The following is a 27,790-nucleotide window of genomic DNA, read 5'->3' as shown; positions in this document are numbered from 1 at the left end:
CGACTGAGTGCTGCAGACTGGCACATTTCAAGGTCCAGGACCACGTGTTGAGGGACGCGCTGAAGCTTGGGGCGCGGTGGGGAAAGACCACTGTGTAACATCTGCCCACCAAAGAAGAACGGGGGCCCACGCAGGAAGTGGGCTCCGCTGAAGCCTCAGCTAAATACATGGATAGTTAATGTACAGACCTGTATATACGAATGATTAATTCCGATCTCTGTATGTAAAGAAATGCAAGGTGCACCTATGAATGGCACCATCAATTGTACAGATCAATATATTTTATGAATAAAGTATATTTTTGAAATAAAAAGAAATGCTAAACCTCCGGAAGATTACAGAGTTTATGATTCACTTCAGATTAATTCAGTGAATGAACTCTGGAATAACCTCTTGAATTTGCTTCCTGATCCTCTCTATCTGACCCTTTGACCAAGCCTTGTGGCACCTGCCTGAATGTCTTGAAGTGGCTGCGTGTCAGATTCTGTTCAATGAGATTCATTTTACTATGTCAAGGTGCTATGTAAATGCAATTGTTGTTTGGGGAGCAAATGGAAAAGACCACATCAGTGAGTCTTTAGAGGTTGATTGAAGTGAAGGATAGCGGTGAAACCCAACTAGTTACAACTGACCAATCTATCATCTCCATCGCTTCCCAGAGCCTAGCCACCATCTACAAGGCACAAGTCAGGAGTGTGATGGAAGACTCCCCACTTGTCTGGCTGGGTGTAACATAATATTTAGGAAGCACAACACCAACTAGAACAAAGCGACCCAATGGCTGCACTGGGTCCATTTTGAGAAACACTGCAGCAACTGGGAAATCCTCCCTCTGAACCTGCACCAGCACCTGCTACACCTCGATGGACGAGGGCCAGCAGATACATGGGAACACCTCCCCTTGCAAGTTCCACCCCAAGCCGCCCACCATCCTAACTTGGAAACGTATCACCGTTCCTTCACTGTTGCTGCACCAGAATCCTGGAATTCACTCCTTGGGTTTCTCTGCACACGAACGCAGAAGTTCAAGAGGGTTCAAGACCATATTCCCCATGGGCAATTAGGATAGGCAATAAATGGTGGCTCAGCCAGCAACTAACTCCCCTGAAAAAAAAACTTACTTCAAGATCTCAGCACCACCTCTACAGAAAGCAATTTGCCCACAACCTTCCCTCACCCTCTCACATCTTTAATTACCAACCTTTGATGTCTCTGTTTCTGCTGTCAAAATCCGTCAATTGAATAGCCATGATCCAATATCAAACCGCTCTCCTCACTCCAGACGGATTGAGCGAACAGCAAGCAATTTACCCAGTCCACTCAAACAATCACAATTAAGTGTCACATAAGCACCACCTTATAATGAAAACTTCCTGGAACTGCTACCCAATTCTGGTTGGAACAGGTGTAGAGTTGTTTTTTACATACGTCTTCGGATACCTTAAGGGCACGCAAACGTCTTAGGCAAGTTTGCTTTTTTCTAAAGGTTGTAGATATTTAAAACTGTTTTTTAAATGTTAGAAGTATTTCCACACATTGCAGGACCTGTGGGGGCACACCTCAGCTTTGCCTTTTAAGTGGAAACAATCTTCAGATACTCCTACAAGTTTGTACAACACACTCTAATTGCCTTTATTCAATTTTCTTTAAGCTACTAACAGAGTTTGGGGGCTCTTGTCTCGGCTTTCTGGGGTACCTCAGCCACACGCTGATTCTTGACCCGGGTACAGAAGGTTCACATGCTACTGGGTCCTCAAATACAATCCTGCTAAACTCAGTTGTGCTGCAGTCCGAACACTCATTTTATGACAAGGAGCAACAGTATGGAGTGAAAAATTGATCCAACCAATCTCCTCCCTTTATCCACAAGTACTGAAAATAATAGTTGCTACTTTGTCGAGGCTATCAGCACAAGGCAGGAATTGCACTGACATTTTCTTGGTTCGATGGTTGGGTGTGACATTGCCAGACGGCATGACTCACTCTGCCAGAGGGTACCTGGCTTTCACCAGGAATTAACTTGCCGTTTCCCTAGCAACAGATCTTAGACACAGTCATTCAAATTGGGTATTGGATGAATGCACAGAGAGTTGAGCGAGAGGCGGAGAGATACTCTTATAAGGATCATAACAAGGTCTGGATGCTGTCACCCATGACAATCCTGTTTCAACTTGTACCAGAACGGTAGATCCACAGGACACAGCTTGTTCTGAAGGTTGGAATATGGCGGAGTAATTGCAAAACAACAGAAACAATATTCCAGTCAGCGGTCAATATGGAACAAGCTCCTAGCAGTGAGATTGGAAGGAGAGTTAAGATTGCTTCATTCAAATGCAAATTTTGGGATACACAAACTGAGACATGATGCATGTATGGCTTGGAAGGAACAGATGACTTTAGACTGATTCCCTGATGGTCTAGTGGTTAGGATTCAGCGTTTTCACTGCCGAAGCCTGGGTTTGATTCCCGGTTAGGGAACGGTTGTTTTCTTAAATTACATCCGTTAATGTGTCAGCTTGTCAGGATGGCTGAGTGGTCTAAGGTGCCAGATTCAAGGAGTGTTAGTTCTTGCCTTACATCAAGGCTATTGAATAAGGGTGGCACGGTGGCTCAGTGGTTAGCACTGCTACCTCACAGCACCAGAGTCCCAGGTTCGATTGCAGCCTTGGGTTACTGTCTATGTGGAGTTTGCACATCCTCCCCGTGTCTGCATGAGTTTCCTCCGGGTGCTCCGGTTTCCTCCCACAGTCCAAAGATGTGCAGGCCAGGTGAATTGGCTATGCTAAATTGCCCGTAATGTTAGGTGCATTAGTCAGAGGGAAGTGGGTCTGGGTGGGTTACTCTTCGGAGGGTTGGTGTGGACTGGTTGGGCCTGTTTCCACACTGCAGGGAATCTAATCTAATCAAAGTTCTCCAATGTTCTGGAACTATCTTTCGAAAAGCATTGTGGGTCAACCTACAGCACATGGACCGTAGCTATTTAAAGAAGTCAGTTCACCCCCACCTAGGAACTGGCAATAAATGCTGGCCAGTCAGCAATGGCCACATCCCACGAGTGAATTTAAAATAAAAAATCAGGTTTTCCATACCTCATTTCTGAATCATTTCTAGCCTCATTCAGATTAATCATTGATCAATCAATAACTCCTTTGTCATTGTATCATGCAACCACCAAGATTGTGGAAGGAGTATAGAAATAGATGGGTCTTGGGCTTCCAATGTTGTTGTTATTTAAATGGGTGAGAGAGAACATTTAGTTTAATACACCCACACCTCCTGGACTTCACTCTATTCGTGGTATTTTTCCTTAGCTTACTAATCCAGAGACCCAGGTAAAGTTCTGACAACTCAGGTTTAAATCTTGCTGTGGCAGATGAGATTTGAATTCAATCATTTTCTTAAAAATCTGGAATGAATATTCTAATGATGACCATAAACTATCATATAGACTTGAGTAAAAGTCAATCTCTTGTAAAAGTCGATCCCTAATTGTGGCCAAAAGTTCTGGAATTTTTCATATATCACGTGCAAAAAGTCAACCCTTGTTCTTCACAGATAACAGATCAACATTTGTGAGTCATGTTATTATCCTGTACATAAATGTTACGATGAGGAAATGAATTTTCTTTTTAAGCTATTCTGTGATTTGATGTACAATTAACACCAATTTGGCACACAAGTTTAAGATGCATCAGGGTCAGATTCAGGTGTCAACAAACCTTGTGGAATACAGTCATATACCTAGTTGAGGTTTTGAAATTTCTTCTTCATTTTGTGTAAAAACTCCCCCCCTCCCAGAAAAAACAAACAACATATGGCAGCATTTAAACTGAAAATTATTGAAGTTGCAGAGAACACAAATGATTGTGTAGCAGCAAGAGAATGTTGTGTTTTAGGGAAACTAGTGAGAGACTGGAGAAAGATATCAAAGCAACTTCAGACAATGCTGAATCTAAAGTGTGTCAACGGAGGTGAACCCAGCAAGTGGCCACAACGAGAGAAAAAACGTTGTCGAGCGGGTACTTGAAAATCGTCAAAATGGAAAATGTGAAGCCACCTGAGTCCATGTGCAAAATGAATTAAAGAAGGATGGAACTTCGGATTTTAAGGCAAGTGCAGAATGGTCCATAAGGATCATGAGAAAGCATGACTTAGTACTTCGGCAGAGAACTAAGATTGCAAAAAGCTGCCTGCTGAAGATAAGGTATTATGGTTTCACCAGTGTGTAATCAGAAATTGGCAGAAGGAATGCTACAAGTTATCATGCACTGGAAACATGGACAAAATACCTATTACTGTCGACATGCCAAAGAATCGAACTGAGAACCAAAAAGGAGAAAAACCAGTAATGGTGAGAACCACTGGCCATGAGATAAAGTAGGTTTACTTCAGTTCTTTCTTGTACGCCTGACGGCATGAAGTTACAACCAACGGCTGTTTTTAAGAGAACAACTTTACCAAAGGAGACATTTCCAAAAGGAATTGTCTCTCCTTGTGCATCCACGAGGCTGGATGGATGAACGCTGTTTGTTTTTTTCTAGGGGGAATTTTTACACAAAATGAAGAAGAAATTTCAAAACTTCAACCAGGTATCTGACTGTATGGATTAAGGAAGTTTGGAACTTATGAACTGGTGGACTACACAAGGAAAAGAGTTTGCTCGTCTGGGTCCAGGTTCGATCCCATCTAGTGAAGAAAGATGGTGCCAACAACCAATCACATAACAGTGATGTAGCTGTAATTCCCGGCAAACTTACAAGTGTTTTGTAACCAATATGTTGGTATCAGTTAAGGACACGATGAGGACAAAGTGGAATAACTGGACGCGTGATGCAGAAAAGCATACGTGAAAGGGGGCAGTTAGCGGGCTCCATCACTGCCACTGATCTCTGAATGGATTGTTGGTTCATGGAAGGAAATAAAAGCTCACACTATATTCAATGCATTCAAGAAACGTGGAATTTCGAATCCAATGGATGGTCCAGAGGACAATTCTCCATGGGATAACACGGATGAAGAAAAAGCAGATGATGTACTACCGCAAACTACGCACAGCGAGGGGGAACAGCATCGATACGGTCTGATTCATCCTGATGTTTATGAAGCTTTATTCGTTCTGAAGGTGTTGAACAGTGTGATTTTTGTTTCTCTTGTCTTTACCTGGTAATTCTGGTAATTTGTTGTGTATTTTTCTTTATTTGTTGAGAGATCAATTGGGCTTCTGCTAATGACATGGTATTTTGGACTATAGCATGAATTTCAGCCCCTCAGAAGTAGTAACCATGTAATAGTCAACCCCATAAATTTAACCTTAAAAATAGTCTAAATAAATTCAACATTTACGCGAGTATATACGGTGTTGTCAATTGTCAGAAAAACTCAACTGGTTCACTAACAGGGAAAGAAATCTGCCATCCTTATCTGGTCTGGCCTACATTTGACTCTAGACCTACAGCAATGTAGTTGACTGTTAACTGCCCTCTGGGCAATTAAGGATGGGCAAGAAATGCTGGTGCAGCTATCATGCCTGCATCCCTACAAATGAATGTAAAAAAAATGTAGCTATTGCAAATACTCAGCAATTAATTGAATCCAAAATTAGAATCATGTTTATTTTTACTCTTTGAGCTGTCATCGTGCTTCATGTTGGAACTGAATTTATGATGTTGCAATCCAGTTCCAGCTTTAAGCATGTGTGGGAAGAGATCTGCCAACCCTGCGTACCCACAGCATGGCCACAGGGAACACAGGAAATCAAGCCTGTCCAAACCATACAAGCAACACCCAGAATGCCTCAGCATTGACCAAACAGGCTGACAAGTGAAACCAGACTTGACCACAGTCACTTGCAGACCAGGGAATATACTTCCCAAGACAAACTAACAATAAGCTTCCTGGACCTGATCACCACAGCTGTCCCAAAGCCCTAAGGGCAGTCTCATACCCCAGTGATACCAAAGTCACACAAAGGACAGGTCAGCCGAGAGGCACCAGAATACCTCACTCACAGGAGAGAAACAACGGAAACACCTTACTGTTTCAAAAGAAACATTCTCACCAACCCTCGAAGATAGCTGGAATCTCCTGATCCCATCAAGAACTGTTTGATGCTGCCCGGAAGTTACATTGTATTGACAATCAGGACATGCTTCTGATAACTGTTTCACAGTTATCATCAGAGTAACTGGATTACTTAATTTTCAAATACATTGTATTTTCCCCATTTTAATTAACCTCATTGTACAAGATTCCTATAAAACCTGGCTTGATTCTCAGCTCGAGAAAGAGAGCTTCAGTTACCTGGACAGATTGTCGGTGCTGTTTCAGCTTAGTGATGAAAATGTGTTGCTGGAAAAGCGCAGCAGGTCAGGCAGCATCCAAGGAACAGGAGAATCGACGTTTCCGGCATAAGCCCTTCTTCAGGAATGAGGAAAGTGTGTCCAGCAGGCTAAGATAAAAGGTAGGGAGGAGGGACTTGGGGGGAGGGGCGTTGGAAATGCGATAGGTGGAGGGAGGTCAAGGTGAGGGTGATAGGCCGGAATGGGGTGGGGGCGGAGAGGTCAGGAAGAAGATTGCAGGTTAGGAAGGCGGTGCTGAGTTCGAGGGATTTGACTGAGACAAGGTGGGGGGAGGGGAAATGAGGAAACTGGAGAAATCTGAGTTCATCCTTTGTGGTTGGAGGGTTCCCAGACGGAAGATGAGGCGCTCTTCCTCCAACCGTCGTGTTGCCATGGTCTGGCGATGGAGGAGTCCAAGGACCTGCATGTCATTGGCGGAGTGGGAGGGGGAGTTAAAGTGTTGGGTGACGGGGTGGTTGGGTTAGTTGGTCCGGGTGTCCCAGAGGTGTTCTCTGAAACGTTCCGCAAGTAGGCGGCCTGTCTCCCCAATATAGAGGAGGCCACATCGGGTGCAACGGATGCAATAGATGATGTGTGTGGAGGTGCAGGTGAATTTGTGGCGGATATGGAAGTGTCCCTTGGGGCCTTGGAGGGAAGTAAGGGGGGAGGTGTGGGCGCAAGTTTTGCATTTCTTGCGGTTGCAGGGAAAGGTGCCGGGAGTGGAGGTTGGGTTGGTGGGAGGTGTGGACCTGACGAGGGAGTCACGGAGGGAGTGGTCTTTTCAGAATGCTGATAGGGGAGGGGAGGGAAATATATCCCTGGTGGTGGGGTCCGTTTGGAGGTGGCGGAAATGACGGCAGATGATACGTTGTACATGGAGGTTGGTGGGATGGTAGGTGAGGACCAGTGGGGTTCTGTCCTGGTGGCGGTTGGAGGGGCGGGACTCAGGGGCGGAGGAGTGGGAAGTGGAAGAGATGTGGTGGAGGGCACCGTCGACTACGTCTGGCGGGAAATTGCGGTCCTTGAAGAAGGAGGCCATCTGGGTTGTACGGTTTTGGAACTGGTCCTCCTGGGAGCAGATGTGGCAGAGACGAAGGAATTGGGAATATGGGATGGTGTTTTTACAGGGGGCAGGGTGGGAGGAGGTGTAGTCTAGGTAGCTGTGGGAGTCGGTCGGTTTATAGTAAATGTCCATGTCGATTCGGTCACCCGAGATAGAAATGGAAAGGTCTAGGAAGGGGAGGGAGGAGTCTGAGACGGTCCAGGTGAATTTGAGGTCGGGGTGGAAGGTGTTGGTAAAGTGGATGAACTGTTCAACCTCCTCGTGGGAGCACAAGGCAGCACCGATACAGTCATCGATGTAGCGGAGGAAACGGTGGGGGGTGGTGCCAGTGTAGCTGCGGAAGATGGACTGTTCCACATATCCGACGAAAAGGCAGGCATAGCTGGGGCCCATGCAGGTGCCCATGGCTACTCCTTTGGTTTGGAGGAAGTGGGAGGATTGGAAAGAGAAGTTGTTTTAGCAGTTGGGACAGCTGTTTCAGCTTAGTCAATTTCTCTTCCGCGATACCGCCGTACTAATAAACTGTTTGTTAATTTCACTTCCATCTGAGGTTTATGATCTCTACTTAATTTCTCCGACAGCATGTAAACAGCCTGAACAGCTATTAAAGAACGGAAGAGCCTTGCTCTCCCTACCAATGCCCCAGCAACATTTTGGCTTCAGATCCCAGACCCTGAGGTAATCAGAGAGACACAAAGGATGACAAATCCATCCCCTCTCACTGGTCCCACGTTTCCAAAATAGGACAGAAGGGATAGACAAGGAGGAAATTGGAGAAAGGAAGATAAAGGTGGGGAGGGTGAAGAGAACTTGCGGAAGAAATGGCCAGTATTCATGCGCAAACTTGTGCTCAAATTCTCAAGCTTTTCAGATCAGAATTTAACATTATCCCAACATAAGAGAAATAGGTGGGGGTGGGTGGGGTAAAACAGACTAATTTCGAAAATGGATTATTAATTTCAGGTTATTACAAATCCTGGTTTTAACAGTTCTCTCAACAAACAGGTAGTTTTATACAAAGCTGATAGAGAATCCTGCCATTAGGAAACAGGACAACTCCCTTTTCGGTTCTCACTTTGATGGTATAAGGGTGTTGTGGGGTTGGAAACGTGTGTCAAATTCCACACTGAGTGAGATGGTAATAAATTCAACATTTCAGGATGAGAAATCTGTTTTTAAAAGGATTCAATCATAGTGGAAAAATGCAAGCGTAATTATAACGATGAGATTGAAAAGTCAACTATATCCGAACTGCATCGAGTCTGAAATGGTAGGAATCACTTGACACAAATACTTTCACCTCTCCAGCATCTTTCACAATCTCAGAGACATTTACAGCACAGGAGGCCATTTAGCCCATCACATCTGTGCCAGCCAAAAGTCTGACTAGATTACTTAGTGTGGAAACAGGCCCTTCAGCCCAACAAGTCCACACTGACCCTCTGAAGAGCAACCCACCCTCCTACATTTACCCCTTCACCCAATACTACGGGCAATTTAACATGGACAATTCACCTGACCTGCACATTTTTGGACAGTGGGAGGAAACAGGAACACCCAGAGGAACCCACGCAGACATGGGGAGAATGTGCAAACTCCACACAGACAGTTGCCCGAGGTGGGAATTGAACCCAGGTCTCTGGCACTGCGAACCACTGTGCCACACGTCAAGGGAACTACAATCGTCCCCTTTTACTGATCTTGAGCCATATTACCTGGAGATAGGTGAATATCTAATTTTAACTGAAAAGGTGCAAGAGTTTCTGACCTGGCCACCCTTTGAAGCAGGGTGACGCGCATGAATGGATGAACGAGATTCCCACTGTCCCTACCTACTATCTAGCGAAACCACAGCCAAGGGAACGGGCTTGGCAGAATTGGCAGGGAAAGAAGACCCTGTTACAATATTTCTCTTACACCTATTTTCTACATTTCAATGTAAGAGTAGGCCATTTAGCCCTTTAAGCCTGCTCCACCATTCAATATGATCATGGCTGATCATCCAACCCAGTCCCTATGATCCCTTTGACTCTCAATTCCCCCTTTAGCCTGCTACCTCTTAACTCAAAGTTATTGACGTCTCTACAAATGGGGAAAGTACTGTTACATCCTCCTTATTCGTGTCCCTCATAATCTCATACACCTCTGTCAGACCCTGCTCATACTGTCCCAAAGTCAATGAAGTGGTGCAGAAACAATTTACAAGGATGTTGCCAAGGTTGGAGGATTTAAGCTACAGGGAGAGGCTGAACAGGCTGGGGCTGTTTTCCCTGGAGCATTGAAGGCTGCGGGGTGACCTTATAGAGGTTTATAACATTTGAGGACTCTGGGCCTATACCCGATGGAGTTTAGAAGGAATGAAGGGGGATCTAATTGAAACTTACAGAACCCTGAATGGCCTGGACAGAGTGGATGTTGGGAAGATGTTTCCATTGGTAGGAGAGACTAGGACCAGAGGACACATCCTTAGAGTAAAGGGAAGACCTTTTAGAATGGAGATAAGGAGAAATGTCTTCAGCCAGAGAGTGGGGAATCTATGGAATTCATTGCCACAGAAGGCTGTGGAGGCCGGGTCATTGAGTATATTTAACACAGAGATAAATAGGTTCTTGATTGTAAAGGGGATCAAGGGTTATGGGGAGAAAGCAGGAGGATGGGGTTGAGAAACTTACCAGCCATGCATCAGCTTCAGCAGACAGACATGGACTGAATGGCCTAATTTCTGCTCCTATGATTTCTGGCCTGGATGCACGAATAGCGTAAAGAGACCAGGTCTTTTCCCTGGGGCGGGGGAGTCCAGAACTAGAGGGCATAGGTTTAAGGTGAGAGGGGAAAGATTTAAAAGGGACCTAAGGGGCAACTTTTTCCACACAGAGGATGGTGTGTGTATGGAATGAGCTGCCAGTGGAAATGGTGGAGGTTGGTACAATTACAGCATTTAAAAAGCATCTGGATGGGTATGTGAATAGGAAGGGTTTGGAAGGATATGGGCCGGGTGTTGGCAGGTGGGACTAGATTGGGTTGGGATATCTGATCGGCATGGACAGGTTGGACTGAAGGGTCCGTTTCTATGCTGGACATCTCTATGACTGTCAGTACATTTTGGAGAGTAGCTAGTGTTGTGGGAGGCTGTGTGGAGCCAGGGGTCTGTGTTTTAGCCAGACCCACTCAGAACACATGCTTGTTGCCAGAGCAAGTCAAATCGGCAGGGTTCCAGTTTGCTAAAGGTGGGGCAGGTCAGCATGAACAGCCCATGGGAGGGTGGGGTTTGATTTCTGTTCCAGCTGATGGGGATTCTGATCCATTCTGGGTCAGGTCTGTCATGCTCAGTTGTCTACCTGAGGGGGTACTGTAGATGAAAGGGTAAATATTGAGGAGAGCCCTCTCAGTGCTAGTGCCCTGCGAGGGGGCAGACACACAAGGGTCATGCTTTAACATCCCCATCTGAAAATCCGTGCCTTGGACATTGCAGCACTCCCTGAGTGCTCCCACCCAAGAGAGAAGGCATTACCTCCCGCACCACAGGAGACTGGGGAGAATTACAGCGACGTACAGGAACAGAGACGGGTAGGGGGGGAATGAAATCTTTGTTTAAAGCAAACATTTCGAGTGCTCGTTCTCATCTAACGACCGAAAGAGATACAACTTTTGACATGAAAACTTCAGGCAAACTTCTTATAGATTACGAAACTACAGCTAAAGCCTTTCAGAGCAGTTCCAGAAAGTTACCTTGAGTTAACGGTTTCACTGCGGTTCTGCACTGACACAGACAGAGAGAGAGAGAGAGAGTTACTGCTGATCTCAGTCAGCAGCTGGAGTCCCAGTCACACTGAGATCAAATCTGACCCAGGGCTGGACTGACCCTGCCTGAAGCTAACGGGGCTCTGGAATCCTCCTCCAGAGACAGACCTGGTGAGTTAAGGGCTGCTTCATGGTTAGTTAGTGCTGTTTTCTGGTTAGCAAAACCTGCTCCCGTGCACTTGCAGACTTACCCCTGGTTTTGTTCATCACGAACTTCCTGCCAAATCTGTGCAGCACAGAAAACTACCCTGGCTACAAACATCAACTTCCTAAATTTGGTTTTGCTGTGTTTTCTCCTCCTGCGTGTCGATGAATTCAGTACAGCTGGAGGCCTTTCGGCCCTTTTCTGTGTGTGTATCTCTGGTAGAACCATTCACTGAGCCACTCCCTCCCCAGAGCGCTGTAAATCTGTGATACCGAGTTTACTGCTTGAAAATAATCTCTGGCAAACCTTTGACCACAACAGCTACTCTTTTGGATTTGTTTTGAATGTTACCAAGTCTTTGAAGTTGATCATTCATCCAAAATTGTCCCGGAGAATCCATTCAGGAAATGAGCATTCATTCATCACAGCTTCGAGCAACATCCGAACGGGAATAACATGCTCAAATTCTTGATTACAGCTCACTGTCTTCAAAATAATCTGTCGATATTTTAAATTCCCCAGTCATTATCAGACCGGAAACAATAACTCGCTTACTATCTCCACAATTGCTGACAGATCACCAGCAGTTAGTTTCCATTGGGATAATGAGACACCTCTGGAACAGGTGGGACTTGACTCAAGGTTAAAAATCACACAACACCAGGTTATAGTCCAACAGGTTTAATTGGAAGCACACTAGCTTTTGGAGCGACGCTCCTTTATCAGGTGGTAGTGGAGAGCTCAATCCTAACACACAGAATTTACAGCAAAAATTTACAGTGTGATGTAACTGAAATTATACATTGAAAAATTGATGGTGTGTTAAGCCTTTCATCTGTTAGAATACAGTGATAATTTCACTTCTTTCATGTGTAAATCACAAAACTTTTTTTTTAAAAAGTTGCATTCTCAGGTTAGCTGTTAACAATGGTGTCTATGTGTGTGTGTCTGTCTGGGTTGGGGGTTGTGAGTGTGAGAAAGTGTATGTGTGTGTGTAGTGAGTGCAGAGTGTCTTAAGTCTGTGAGGGGGTGCGTGTGGGAGTGTGTGTGTCTGTAAGGGTGTGTGTGGGTGTCTATGTGAATGTGTGTCCGTGTGTATGTGTGTGTATGGGTGTAGGAGTATCTGTGTGTGTGTGTAGTGCAATGGTGATCACCTGTAATGTGACATGAACCCAAGGTCCCGGTTGAGGCCCTCCCTATGGGTACCGAACTTAGCTATCAGCCTCTGCTCGGTCACTTTCCTCTGCTGCCTGTCCCGAAGTCCACTGTGGAGGATGGTCACCCAAAGGTCCGAGGCTGAATGTCCTGGACCACTGAAGTGTTCCCCAACTGGGAGGGAACCCTCCTGTCTGTTGATTGTTGTGCGGTGCCCATTCATCCGTTGTCGTAGCCTTTGCTCGGTTTCCCCAATGTACCATGCCTCCGGGGCTCCTTACCGGCAACATATAAGATAGACAATGTTGGCTGAGTCACAAGAGTACCTGCCATGTACAAGGTGGGAGGTGTCCCCATGTGTAATGGTGGTATCCATGTCCACACTCTGACACCTACTGTGACAGGGTTGTATGGAGTTGTCCTGAGAGCCGGGCAGTTTGCTACGAACAATGATCTGTTTGAGGTTTGGCGGTTGTTTAAAGGCGAGTAGTGGAGGTGTGGGGAAGGTCTTGGTGAGATGCTCATCCTCATTGATAATGTGTTGCAGGTCACGAAGAACATGGCGTAATTTTTCAGCTCCTGGGAAATACTGATCAACGAAGGGTACCCTGTCAGTTGCAGCATGTGTCTGTCTCCTGAGGAGGTCATTACGGTTCCTTGCTGTGGCACGTCGGAACTGGCGGTCGATGAGTTGAGCATCGTACCCCGTTCTTGTGAGGGCACCCTTGAGTACTTCCAGGTGTCCGTCACGTTCCTCCTCATCTGAGCAGATCCGGTGTATGCGTAGGGCTTGTCCATAGGGGATGGCTGTTTTAATATGCTTTGGGTGGAAGCTGGAGAAGTGTAGCATTGTGAGGTTGTCTGTGGGTTTACGGTAGAATGTGGTGCTGAGGTGTCCGTCCTTGATGGAGACACATGTGTCTAAGAATGAGACAGATAGTCGAGAGTAGTCCATGGTGAGTTTGATGGTGGGATGAAACTTGTTGATGTCACTGTGTAGTTTTATCAGTGACTCCTCGCCATGGGTCCAGAGGAAGAAAATGTCATCAATGTACCTGGTGTACAATGTCGGTTGGAGATCCTGCATAGAGAAGAAATCTTGTTCGAACCTGTGCATAAAAATGTTGGCATATTGGGGTGCAAATGGCTGTTCCGTGTGTCTGGATGAAGAATTTGTTGTCAAAGGTGAAGACGTTGTGATCGAGGATAAAGTGGATGAGTTGTAGGATGGTGTTTGGAGACTGGCAGTTGTTGGTGTTGAGTACTGAGGCTGTTGCCGCGATGCCATCATTGTGGGGGATGCTGGTGTAGAGTGTGGAAACGTCCATTGTGACGAGGAATGTTCCTGGTTCGACTGGTCCATGGGTGCTGAGTTTCTGTAAGAAATCCGTAGTGTCGCGACAGAAGCTGGGGATCCCCTGTACAATAGGTTTCAAGATGCCTTCCACATAGCCAGAGAGATTCTCACATAGGGTCCCATTTCCCGACACGATGGGACGTCCCGGTGTGTTGGCTTTGTGTACCTTTGGAAGGCAGTAGAAGTCGCCTACACGAGAAGTACGTGGGATGAGGGCGCGTAGGGAGCCCTGAAGGACTGGATCCAAAGTCCTGATCAATGTGTTTAATTCACGGGTGTGCTCTTTGGTTGGATCAGCCGGTAGTTGCCTGTAGTGTTCCTGGTTGTTTAGTTGTCAGTACACTTCCTTACAGTAATCTGTTCTATTGTGAATAATGATGGCTCCTCCTTTATCTGCTGATTTGATGACAATGTTGTGATTGGTTTTGAGAGCCTGGATGGCATTGAGCTGTTAACAGGTGATGTTTTGCTCTACCTTGTGGGTAAGACTAATGAATCTGGCATTTATATATTTTCTGACGGTTTGAGCAGGGGATCTCCAGCTTCTGTTGCAACACTACGGATTTCTTACAGAAACTCAGCACCCATGGACCAGTCGAACCGGGAACATTCCTCGTCACAATGGATGTTTCCGCACTCTACACCAGCATCCCCCACAATGATGGCATCGCGGCAACAGCCTCAGTACTCAACACCAACAACTGCCAGTCTCCAAACACCATCCTACAACTCATCCACTTTATCCTCGATCACAACGTCTTCACCTTTGACAACAAATTCTTCATCCAGACACACGGAACAGCCATTTGCACCCCAATATGCCAACATTTTTATGCACAGGTTCGAACAAGATTTCTTCTCTATGCAGGATCTCCAACCGACATTGTACACCAGGTACATTGATGACATTTTCTTCCTCTGGACCCATGGCGAGGAGTCACTGATAAAACTACACAGTGACATCAACAAGTTTCATCCCAACATCAAACTCACCATGGACTACTCTCGACTATCTGTCTCATTCTTAGACACATGTGTCTCCATCAAGGACGGACACCTCAGCACCACACTCTACCGCAAACCCACAGACAACCTCACAATGCTACACTTCTCCAGCTTCCACCCAAAACACATTAAAACAGCCATTCCCTATGGACAAGTCCTACGCATACACCGGATCTGCTCAGATAAGGAGGAATGTGACGGACACCTGGAAGTACTCAAGGATGCCCTCACAAGAACGGGGTACGATTCTCAGCTCATCAACCGCCAGTTCCGACGTGCCACAGCAAGGAACCGTAATGACCTCCTCAGGAGACAGACACATGCTGCAACTGACAGGGTACCCTTCGTTGATCAGTATTTCCCAGGAGCTGAAAAATTACGTCATGTTCTTCGTGACCTGCAACACATTATCAATGAGGATGAGCACCTCACCAAGACTTTCCACACACCTCCACTACTCGCCTTTAAACAACCGCCAAACCTCAAACAGATCATTGTTCGTAGCAAACTGCCCGGCTCTCAGGACAACTCCATACAACCCTGTCACGGTGGACGCTGCAAGACGTGTCAGAGTGTGGACATGGATACCACCATCACTGTCTATCTTATATCTTGCAGGCAAGGATGCCCGGAGGCATGGTACATTGGGGAAACCGAGCAAAGGCTACGACAACGGATGAATGGGCACCGCACAACAATCAACAGACAGGAGTGTTCCCTCCCAGTTGGGGAACACTTCAGTGGTCCAGGACATTCAGCCTCGGACCTTCGGGTGACCATCCTCCAAGGTGGACTTTGGGACAGGCAAAGTGACCGGGCAGAGGCTGATTGCTAAGTTCTGTACCCATAGGGAGGGCCTCAACCGGGACCTTGGGTTCATGTCACATTACAGGTGACCACCATTGCACTATACACACACACAGAGATACTCCTACACGCACACTCTCTCACACCCACACACAGGCACTCCTATACACACATACACACGGACACACATTCACACAGATGCACACACAGACACCCACACACACCCTTACAGACACACACACTCCCACACTCCCACATGCACCCCGTCACAGACTTGAGACACTCTGCACTCACACACACACACACACATACATTTTCTCACACTCACAACCCCCAACCTAGACAGACACACACACAGACAGACAAAGATCCACATGCACACATATATTTTGTGGGGTGAATTTGTACTTGCAGGGTTACATTGTACTTTGCTCAAAAACTGCATGCATTTATGTAGAACTCTGTTCTCTCACTTTTTAGATTAGAATCAATCTAAACATCATGGCATAGACAGAGAACACAGGGGGCTAACACCTTCAACATATTGTCTAGCTATCACCATTGTTAACAGCTAACCCGAGAATGCAACTTTTAAAAAAAAAGGTTTTGTGATTTACACATGAAAGAAGTGAAACTATCACTGTATTCTAACAGATGAAAGGCTTAACAGACAATCAATTTTTCAATGTATAATTTCAGTTACATCACACTAAATTTTTGCTATAAATTCTGTGTGTTAGGATTGAGCCCTCCACTACCACCTGATAAAGGAGCGTCGCTCCGAAAGCTAGTGTGCTTCCAATTAAACCTGTTGGATTATAAACTGGTGTTGTGTGATTTTTAACTGTGTCCACCCCAGTCCAACACCGGCATCCCCAAATCAGGACTTGAGTCAGGTATTTTGGTCCAAAGGTAGGGACACTACCACTGCAACACAAGAGATAAGTAGTAGTGTTTTTCATTTCCTCTGAAGATGTTTATTTATTAGTTATTAAACTAATGGAAGTGGGCAGACCAATAGTCAATGTCTTTCCAATTGGACAATGAAGGGTCTGTGTACTTTCTGATTGCTCCCCACCATCCCCCCCTCCCCGGAGGATGGGTGACCAACACTGGGATAGGGGGAGTGGGAGCAGAGAGGTTGGAGGTCATGATGAAGGACTGTGCAACACCCCCAGCCAGCCACATAGCTGGAGGTCTAAGGGAAGAGCATCTGGTCAGCAGATGTTAAGAAGGATGTGAAGGTCTCGCAGAGATTCAGGAATAATAACTGAATTTATTGGAATAATTCCTGAGATGAGGGAGTTCAGTCAGCAAAATGGGAAGAACCTAAGGACGAGGAGCAGGAGTAGGCCATTCAGCCCCTTGGAGTCTGCTCCAGCATTTAGCATGATCAGGGCTGATCTCATGGAGTCATACAGCACGGAAACAGACCCTTCGGTCCAACCACTCCATACTGACCATGTTCCCAAACTAAACTAGTCACACCTGCCTGCACTTAATCCATATCTCTCCAAACCCTTTCCTACTCATATACTTATCCAAATGTCTTTTCAATGTTGGAACTGTACCCATATCCACTACTTCCTCTGACTGTTCATTCTACACATGGACCACTCTGTGTTAAAAAAGATTGCCCTTTTTTTTTTAAATCTCTCTCCTCTCACCTGAAAACTATACCCCCCTGGTTTTGAATTTCCCCCACCTTATGGAAACAACACCTGCCATTCATATGCTCCTCATGATTTTATAAACCTCTATAAGGTCACCCCTCAACCTCTTGTGCTCCAGTGAAAAAAGTCCCAGCCTGTCCAGCCTCTCCTTATAACTCAAACCCTCCATTCCCAGCAACATCCTGGTAAATCTCTTCTGAACCTTTTCCAGGTTAATGATATCTTTCCTAACGCAGCGTGACCAGAACTGGACACAATACCCCAGAAGAGGCATTACGGAGAGTATTAGTAATTAGAAACCTCATCTCAGCCTGAACTCCATTTTCCTGCCACTCCCCAAAACCCTGCAATCACTTACTGATTAAAAATCTTTCTCTCCTTTAAATGTATTCAGTGTCCAGGCATCCACCACACTCTGAGATAGTGAATTCCACAGATTCATGACTCTTAGAGAAAAGGAAATCTTGCTCATTTCTGTTTTAAATCCACTGCTCCTTATCCAAAAACTATGACCTCTCATTTTAGATTGGCCCATTAGGTAAAACATCCACTCTGCATCTACTTTGTAATCCCTTTCAACATCTTTTATACCTCAATTAAATGTCCTATCATTCTTCTAAACTCCAGAGAGTATAGGCCTGAACGAATCAATCTCTCTTTATACATACTCATAAACATACTCCTCATCTCTGGAATCAATCTCGTGAACTCCTCTGAACAGCCGTCTAATACAATTACAAGAGCGTGGTGCTGGAAAAGCGCAGCAGGTCAGGCAGCATCCGAGGAGCAGGAGAATCAACATTTCGGGCATGAGCCCTTCTTCAGGAATGAGGAAAGTGTGTCCAGCAGGCTAAGATAAAAGGTAGGGAGGAGGGACTTGGGGGATGGGCGTTGGAAATGCGATAGGTGGAAGGAGGTCAAGGTGAGGGTGATAGGCCGGAGTGGGGGTGGGCGCGGAGAGGTCAGGAAGAAGATTGCAGGTTAGGAAGGTGGTGCTGAGTTGGAGGGTTGGGACTGAGACAAGGTGGGGGGAGGGGAAATGAGGAAACTGGAGAAATCCGAGTTCATCCCTTGTGGTTGGAAGGTTCCTAGGCGGAAGATGTGGGCACAAGTTTTGCATTTCTTGCAGGGGAAGGTGCCGGGAGTGGAGGTTGGGTTGGTGGGGGGTGTGGACCTGACGAGGGAGTCACGGAGGGAGTGGTCTTTTCGGAACGCTGATAGGGGAGGGGAGGGAAATATATCCCTGGTGGTGGGGTCCGTTTGGAGGTGGAGGAAATGACGACGGATGATACGATGTATATGGAGGTTTGTTGGGTGGTAGGTGAGGACCAGTGGGGTTCTGTCCTGGTGGCGGTTGGAGAGGCGGGGTTCAAGGGCGGAGGAGCGGGAAGTGGAGGAGATGCGGTGGAGAGCATCGTCGATCACGTCTGGGGGGAAATTGCGGTCCTTGAAGAAGGAGGCCATCTGGGTTGTATGGTATTGGAACTGATCCTCCTGGAAGCAGATGCGGCGGAGACGAAGGAGTTGGGAATATGGGATGGCATTTTTACAGGGGGCGGGGTGGGAGGAGGTGTAGTCTAGGTAGCTGTGGGAGTCGGTCGGTTTATACTAAATGTCCGTGTTGATGCGGTCGTCTGAGATAGAAATAGAAAGGTCTAGGAAGGGGAGGGAGGAGTCTGAGACGGTCCAGGTAAATTTGAGGTCGGGGTGGAAGGTGTTGGTAAAGTGGATGAACTGTTCAACCTCCTCGTGGGAGCACGAGGCAGCGCCGATACAGTCATCAATGTAGTGGAGGAAACGATGGGGGCTGGTGCCAGTGTAGCTGCGGAAGATGGACTGTTCCACATATCCGACGAAGAGGCAGGCATAGCTGGGGCCCATGTGGGTGCCCATGGCTACTCCTTTGGTTTGGAGGAAGTGGGAGGATTGGAAAGAGAAGTTGTTCAGGGTGAGGACCAGTTCAGTCAGTCGAAGGAGGGTGTCAGTGGAAGGGTACTGGTTGGTACGGCGGGAAAGGAAGAAGCGGAGGGCTTTGAGTCCTTCGTGATGGGGGATGGAGGTGTACAGGGACTGGATGTCCATGGTGAAGATAAGGTGTTGGGGACCGATGAAGCAAAAATCATGGAGGAGGTGGAGGGCGTGGGTGGTGTCCCGAACGTAGGTGGGGAGTTCTTGGACTAAGGGGGACAGGACTGTGTCGAGGTATGCAGAGATGAGTTTGGTGGGGCAGGAGCAGGCTGAGACGATGGGTCGGCCAGGGCAGTCAGGTTTGTGGATTTTGGGCAGGAGGTAGAAGCGGGAGGTGCGGGGTTGTGGGACTATGAGGTTGGAGACGGTGGATGGGAGATCCCCTGAGGTGATGAGGGTATGGATGGTCTGGGAGATGATGGTTTGGTGGTGGGGGGTGGGGTCATGGTCAAGGGAGCAGTAGGAGAAGGTATCTGCGAGCTGGCGTTTAGCCTCAGCGGTGTAAAGGTCGGTGCACCAAACTACTACCGCGCCTCCCTTGTCTGCTGGTTTGATAGTGAGGTTGGGGTTGCAACGGAGGGAGTGGAGGGCAGGACGTTCCGAGGGTGAGAGGTTGGAGTGGGTGAGAGGGGTGGAGAGGTTGAGGCGGCTAATGTCGCGGCGGCAGTTGGCTATGAAGAGATCGAGGGCAGGTAAGAGGCCAGCACAGGGTGTCCAGGTGGATGGGGTGTGTTGGAGGCAGGACCAGGGGTCGTCAGAGGGTGGGCGAGAACCCTCCTTCGACTGAGGACCAGTTCCAAAACCGTACAACACAGATGGCCTCCTTCTTCAAAGACCGCAATTTCCCCCCAGACATGATCGACGATGCCCTCCACCGCATCTCCTCCACTTCCCGCTCCTCCGCCCTTGAGCCCCGCCCCTCCAACCGCCACCAGGACAGAACCCCACTGGTCCTCACCTACCACCCCACCAACCTCCATATACATTGTATCATCTGTCGTCATTTCCGCCACCTCCAAACGGACCCCACCACCAGGGATATATTTCCCTCCCCTCCCCTATCAGCGTTCTGAACAGACCACTCCCTCCGTGACTCCCTCGCCAGGTCCACACCCCCCACTAACCCAACTTCCACTCCCAGCACCTTCCCCTGCAACCGCAAGAAATACAAAACCTGCGCCCACACCTCCCCCCTTACTTCCCTCCAAGGCCCCAAGGGATCCTTCCATATCCACCACAAATTCACCTGCACCTCCACACGTATCATTTACTGCATCTGCTGCACCCGATGTGGCCTCCTCTATATTGGAGAGACAGGCCGCCTATTTGCGGAACGTTTCAGAGAACACCTCTGGGACACCCGGACCAACCAACCCAACCACCCCGTGGCTCAACACTTCAACTCCCCCTCCCACTCCACCAAGGACATGCAGGTCCTTGGCCTCCTCCATCGCCAGACTATAGCAACACAACGGTTGGAGGAAGAGCGCCTCATCTTCCGCCTAGGAACCCTCCAACCACAAGGGATGAACTCGGATTTCACCAGTTTCCTCATTTCCCATCCCCCCACCTTGTCTCAGTCAAATCCCTTGAACTCAGCACTGCCTTCCTAACCTGCAATCTTCTTCCTGACCTCTCCGCCCCCACCCCCACTCCGGCCTATCACCCTCACCTTGACCTCCTTCCACCTATCGCATTTCCAACGCCCCTCCCCCAAGTCCCTCCTTCCTACCTTTTATCTTCACCTGCTGGACACACTTTCCTCATTCCTGATGAAGGGCTTATGCCCGAAATGTCGATTCTCCTGCTTCTTGGATGCTGCCTGACCTGCGCTTTTCCAGCACACATTTTCAGCTCTGATCTCCAGCATCTGCAGTCCTCACTTTCCTCTCTCTTTATACATACTCATACACATACTCCTTGTATTACAAGAGTGTGGTGCTGGAAAAGCACAGCAGGTCAGGCAGCATCCGAGGAGCAGGAGAATCAACGTTTCGGGCATAAGCCCTTCATCAGGAATGAGGCTGGTTGTTCGCAGCTAGACTTTGGTAAATTAGAATTAGATTTTATTGTTAGGTGTACTCTTGTATAGGAATGTAATGAGTACAGTGAACTGGTTATAAAATCACCATTGTTGAGATTTCCAATGCCATCTGGAGTGAATCATATTTTGCTGCACACAAGATCATACAAAACCTCAAATGTATAGATTCAAGATGCAATGTTTAACATACAGCCCAAGATTGACAGCACCAATTTACAATGAAATACAATCTGACTCTACCTTCCTTCTACGCAATATTCAGGAGAATGTCTTTAGGTTTTACCGAGCAGGGACAGGGATACATCCAGGATGAGAAAACAGACTCATTTCTCAAAAAAAACCAAAACTTTACAGGAGAGAGGCTGCTGCTTCTTGATCCAGTCACATGAGTGAAAGACAGTTCCTTCGCTGTTCAAGGGCATGAAAGGATTTGAGGTGACGTGGACTGCTGCTGCCAGGCTCAGTACTTCCATCTGCTGGGCTAGAGTCAAACTTCCTCTTCCCAAAGATATTTGCAATTGTATGGACTTCACTTTGGTTTCAACACCTCCATATTATGGCTGCTTCTTTAATATTTTTGACAAAAAACCTGATGGAGGAGCAGCACTACGAAAGCTAGTGCTTCCAAATAAACCAGTTGGACTATAACCTGGTGTTGTATGATTTTTAACTTTGTCCATCCCAGTCCAACACCAGCACATCCAAATCTTTTCTCAGCTTGTATATGCTGGTAATGGAACTGGAGTATGTAGGGTTCCAGGTAAGATGGCCTTTCTTACCACATATCCTTCTGTTTAATAAAGGCTGTTGCTGCTCACTCACCAAAGTGCATCTTAAAGACCATAAGAGCCAGCCAAGTGGCTCTAAGAGGAGTCATCTTTCAGCTCATTCCTATGTCCCTTCTGCTCTCTCAGATTACTACAAAAGATCCCACAGCTGGGTAGTTCTCCCATCTATCCTGGTCAATACTTATCCCTCAAATGATGATGCTTTAGATTGTTGGCCATTTATCTCATTGCTATTTCTATGCACAAATTAATTGCCTAATTTCCTACATTGTAACACTGACCACACTACGGCCACAAATTGATCGGATTCCCACTAACTAGGGTAAAGTGCGTCTCATGGAGGTTCAAAGGGCAAGTATTCCAATTATTGCCTCATCTTTCTCAGGGTCCCCCAAATCCCCTCAGTCGTCACTTCCATGTGGACGCATCAAAAGCCCATGATTGACATTAAACAATTCTCCCTTATTCATCTTGTCATAGAATCCCTATAGCCTGGAAAGAGGCTATTCAGCCCATCAACTCTGCACCGCCCCTCTGAAGGGCATCCCACCCAGCCCCCCCCCCATCCTATCCCTCTAACCCTACATTCCCCATGACCAATCCACCCTGACCTGCACATCTTTGGACTGTGAGAGGAAACCGGAGCACCCAGAGGAAACCCACACAGACACGAGAATGTGCAAACTCCATACAGTCAGTCACCCAAGGATGGAATCGAACCTGGGTCCCTGGCGCTGAGGCAGCAGTGCTAACCACTGAGGCACCGTGCCCCTTTCGATTTTACACTGGATCCCATAAACTGGCTGTTATCCACACAAAATCCTGTTTGTCCATCAACTCAATGCTCATTGATGTAGACTCACACTGTCCCTGACTAGCCTGCTGTTAGCATTCTTATTCTTGTTATTAGAACAAACAATCAAATGAAAACCATGAGGAATAAATTTAGATAAAGCGACTACAGTTATTCTGAAAGTTCATAACCGGGACTTTACGTTCCTCCCCAGACATAAACATTATTGATCCTTCATTATTGATACTTTCTTTCCTTTCCAAATGTTAGGGCTGCCCGTGATTCTTATTATTATAAAATGGCTGCCATAGTTCTTAGTTAAAATAAAATGACTGCCCATGGTTTTTACATGACATAAAAATGGCTGAGGGAGATTGTTAGCTGAAGCAGTAATTTTCACGGTTAGAGTCATGGTCTCTGTACTCATAGCAACCAGATAAGATAATAAAGTGAAACAAAGCAGAAATTGCTGGAAAATCTCAGCAGGTCTGGCAGCATCTGTGGAGAGAAATCAGAGTTTGTTTTGGGTCAAGTGACTCTTTCTCAGAATTCTACAGATGCTGCCAGATCTGCTGAGCTTTTCCAGCAACTTCTGTTTTGTTTCTGATTTCCATCATCCGCAGCTCTTTTGGGTTTTATTAAGATAGCAAAGTGTCTCTATGCAATCGCACATTAAGGCCGTCCCTATTACATCAAAAATAAAAGAAGTAAAAATGTAGCCACCACTTACACTGAGATAGCTTTGATTAGCGAAGCCCTTCTTGCAAGCTAATTTAAAGTTTGCGATTTAAAATAGGAAAGAAATGGAAAAATGTGACTGTCATTAGTGAGGACCCTTTGTGATTGTAACTACATTTGCATGTAGACACACGCGCATAAATATATAATAATGGTTTTAATGTGTCACATCAAGGGATTGAATTGAATTTCTGTGGACAGTCAGCGTTGGGTAATGAGACTGTCTCGAGAAGGAGTACCCTTAAAAAAGCCTCTACAGAGGGTTTTTTTTTTGAACCAGTCAATTCAAAATTTGTTATTAGTGAAGATTAGCAGGAAAAATCTGATCCCAGAATAATTAAGACTCTTCAGGTAATTGTCACGACACATTATATACACCTGTAAATTCTAAATGCAACCAACAGACTAACAGCAAGGGGTTTAACTGAATTCCTATGGACAGCCCGCATTACGCAGCAGGGAGAAGTTTCCATTGTGCCAGCACAGAGAATTGAAGGCAGGTACAGAGGTCAGCAGGATTGGGATGTGGTTGTACTGTTAGGTTTTTTATCCCATGAGATTGCTACTTGCTTGATGCAACTGCAACACATCAACTTCTGTGAACAACCAAAATGTTATTAAGCTTTCTGGAGGAACCCTTTAACATACTTCACCATGTCAAGGGATCTTTCTGGACAAAGGAAACAGTCCTTCCTTTATACAAAATCTTTACATCACAGTCAGTAATACCCACAAGAGAGCTCCCAGCCATTCCCTCACAGTCACATGCTACTCAAGACACAATGCAGTGGCCTGACAATGTCCAGAAACAATATAATGTAAATCATCCCTTAACGGTCAAATCTGTTGTGTTTTTTTTAACTGCAAGGAGTATTCACATTCCAACTGCGATGTTCTTATTGATTTTGAATAGGCTGATGATGCAATTCTTTTACTCTGAATAACTCGGAAATGGCCAGGCAAATGACTCTGAATCGCAAGGGATGGGAATGTAAATTCCTTACAATCTACCTGTAAGTCAGAGGCATCTCACCTGAGCCTTGGGGCATTCAATTTCCTGCAGGTCAGCAGAGCAAATTAACCTTTTAATATCTCAGTATAAAGCGCACTGTGAAAGCCCAAGGAGACGTGATGTCTGGCAAACAACATGAGATCGTGGGAAGGTCCATAGGGTCATCCATCACTGACCGTGCAGTCACATGATTAACCCGATTAGAAACTAATCTAATCAATCAGTAATACGATTGGTTTGTAATAGACAAAGGTGGTCTGAAAGCTAATGTATAAAAGTTGCTGTCTTTCCGTTGTTCAGTGAGAAAGCTTCTGGACCCACAGAGGTTTCTTCCAGCCAGTGTAACATCAATAAACTCTTCGATTCTGGACACTGGGTGATTTATTTAGCCATTCTACCCCAGCACTTGTATTTTAAATCTTCCCTGGGTGTTCCCCCTCCCCATCTTGGTAATCCCCTCTATATCCAGGACCTTCAGTGATCTCTGCATCCCCCGATTTGGGCTCCTTGCGTATCCCTCCATTCATGACCATGCCATTACTAGGCTCTGGAATTCCCTTCCTAAATCTCCCACCCTCTACAGCTCAATGCTCCTATTGACACTCCTTATAAACAACCTTTGCCAGTCAGACCATACTGTTAAATGTACATCTGATAATTCCCATTAAATGCTTTTGGGTGTTTTCATAAGTTCAATGTTTAAATAAATGCAAGTTAGATTAGATTACATTACAGCATGGAAACAGGCCCTTCGGCCCAACAAGTCCACACCGACCTACCTAAGTGCAACCCACCCATGCCCCTACATTTGCCCCTTACCTAACACTACGGGCAATTTAGCATGGCCAATTCACCTGACCTGCACATCTTTGGACTGTGGGAGGAAACCGGAGCACCCGGAGGAAACCCACGCAGACACGGGGAAAATGTGCAAACTCCACACAGTCGCCTGAGGCGGGAATTGCGCTGTGAGGCAGCAGTGCTGACCACTGTGCCACCGTGTCGCCCAATAGTTAGTTGTGGTTTCCGTGGAGTTAGAGTTTAATGAATGTACTGGTGAATTTCTGGGGTAAAAGTAAAGTCACCCTAGTCTTACCAGACCATAGGACTGCTCTCTCATTACAGAGAGACAATGGGGGTGGTTTAAGCTGAGGGTCACCAAAGCTCAGGCGAGGGGAGTGGTTGAAAAGGAGAATCCTTCAGGGTAACCTCAGCTAATGTGGGGGATTGAACCCACACTGTTGGTCTTACAACACCAGCCATCCAGTTTTGAGATATTATGTTATCGGTTATCTTTATTAAATCACTCACCAGCTAGCTATATTCAATAATGCAGGGTTCCTGTTCATTTATTTGTAACCCTTTACTAACCCATTATTTACTACAACACTTTTTCATTCATTTATTCATAAAATCTCAGTTCTGTAGTACATTTTACTAACAAAATTTAAAAATTCCAAACCCATTCCGGCATTTCCACATCTATCAGCCCTTACCAACCATCTGATACAGAACAATACCATCCCCATCAAGTCTCCAGGGAACATTATAATATACATCAGCCCTTCCCAACCATCTCCTGGACCTGAATAGATTAAGTACCTGTTAAATACCTTTTAACTGGGTCATTATCCCTTTAAGAAACTGATTGACAAAATTGCACTTCCATGAAATTGCATGAATGAATGAAACTCATACTGGCAAACAGTAAATAAATCTCACAACCCAACTGCAGTAATAAGTTTAATATCCCTATAGGTACAACTTTTAACTCGTTTAGAGCATGTTGGCCTAGCGTTTTCACTAATATTTACTAACTTAAAGACAAAAGGACTAACAACTCCTAATTATGTAAGCAGACCGGACAGGTGTCCCATCAGGAATAACAGTTAGCACCGAACACACATTTAACCCTTCTCCTGTCTCCCAGGACAGAAGCCCTTCAAATCTTTGTGTACCAGAGATTAAAAAATGTAACACCATAGTAATGAAATTGTAATCTATGTAAGAATATATACAAAGGAGCTCTTGTGAGAACTGCATTTGGGGATTCTGTTGCTGTCTCGAACTTGTTCTGTGATTGCTGAATAAAGAGGCTGTTTTCGCAACTCACCGATTTCAGTCGTTATTTGAACAGGATCTCACACAGCCGACAGCTCACCAACCCCAAGCTCAGTAGCTGTGATTGTCGTATCCTGCCAGGAGGTTGAAAACTTTCCAGTGCAGAATTGTATCCTCCCACAGAACTTGCTGCTCTGCAGCTTTACCATCAGGTCGAGCCTATTAATAACTGGGACTGAGAAACCTGGTTTAAGAAGCTCCGAAGAACCCACATCAGAGCATGTTGTGTTCTGGCAACTCAGTCAAGTTTCAAATCTAAAACATCAAATCAAATCTCAGTAAGGCAAAGGAAAGCTGCAGTTACTAATACACAGAGTGTTTTTATTTATTTTTCATCAGAACTGTGAACCTGGGTTTGATTAAATAAAACAGACCATAATCTTTGCTTACTGAAGGATGGTGAAAGCAGAAAGGAATGCTGCAGGGTATAACTTGTTGTTTGAAGGTCACAGAACAGTAGTCGTACAGCAACATGTTGCAAAATTGGACATAAATGAGGCTATTACCTCTGCCAAGACCAGTCTTGGAAACATTGACATCAAATTCCACATGTGAAACTTTAACTTGGAAGAATTTGGGATCCACAGACACTCGGATTACTATAAAACAGCTTTGTACACTTAGCAACCAACAGGTGGAAATCCAGGAATATGTTAAATCTCAGTAAGTTCTCTGCAGAGTTTACAAGAGAGTGCTTTGAGTAAAGTCTTTGTCACAGGGAAGCACTGACACTTCCAGTTTAATGCTTTGTGAATATTAGCGTGTACAAACCATTGTCTGCAAGAGGTCATTCACTTTATTTTTATAAAACACACAAGAGGGACCGGTTCTGTTGATTGTTTTGCATCACTAACACACACACACTGCAACTTGACTGGGTTAAAAATCACACAACACCAGATTACAGTCCAACAGTTTATTAGGAAGCACTAGCTTTCAGGGCACTGCTCCTTCATCAGGTGGCTGTGGAGTATAAGACCAT

The 27,790-nt window shown here is 46.0% G+C and overlaps 1 protein-coding gene across 3 annotated transcripts in view; it reads right to left on the bottom strand.

Moving 5' to 3' along the window:
* Positions 1–27,019, bottom strand: part of nlrx1 (NLR family member X1) — a 62,488-nt gene extending 35,469 nt beyond the window's left edge. The window contains exon 1 of one of the 3 annotated variants that reach the window (XM_043676489.2): positions 26,801–27,019. The gene's annotated coding sequence lies outside the window, so the exon portion shown is untranslated. Of the gene's footprint in view, positions 1–1,201; positions 1,343–21,596; positions 21,722–26,800 lie in introns of those variants that run through there. The other 2 variants (XM_043676488.2, XM_043676486.2) reach the window with 2 other exon arrangements.
* Positions 27,020–27,790: the final 771 nt, after the last annotated feature.

The sequence above is a fragment of the Chiloscyllium plagiosum genome, unplaced genomic scaffold (genome assembly GCF_037043375.1).
Source record: "Chiloscyllium plagiosum isolate Xiang-an unplaced genomic scaffold, Cpla_swu_hap1 HiC_scaffold_29, whole genome shotgun sequence".
In the NCBI taxonomy this organism is placed as follows: domain Eukaryota; kingdom Metazoa; phylum Chordata; class Chondrichthyes; order Orectolobiformes; family Hemiscylliidae; genus Chiloscyllium; species Chiloscyllium plagiosum.
The sequence above is the reverse complement of the archived record's forward strand: the minus strand, read 5'-3'. Positions and strand labels throughout refer to the sequence as shown.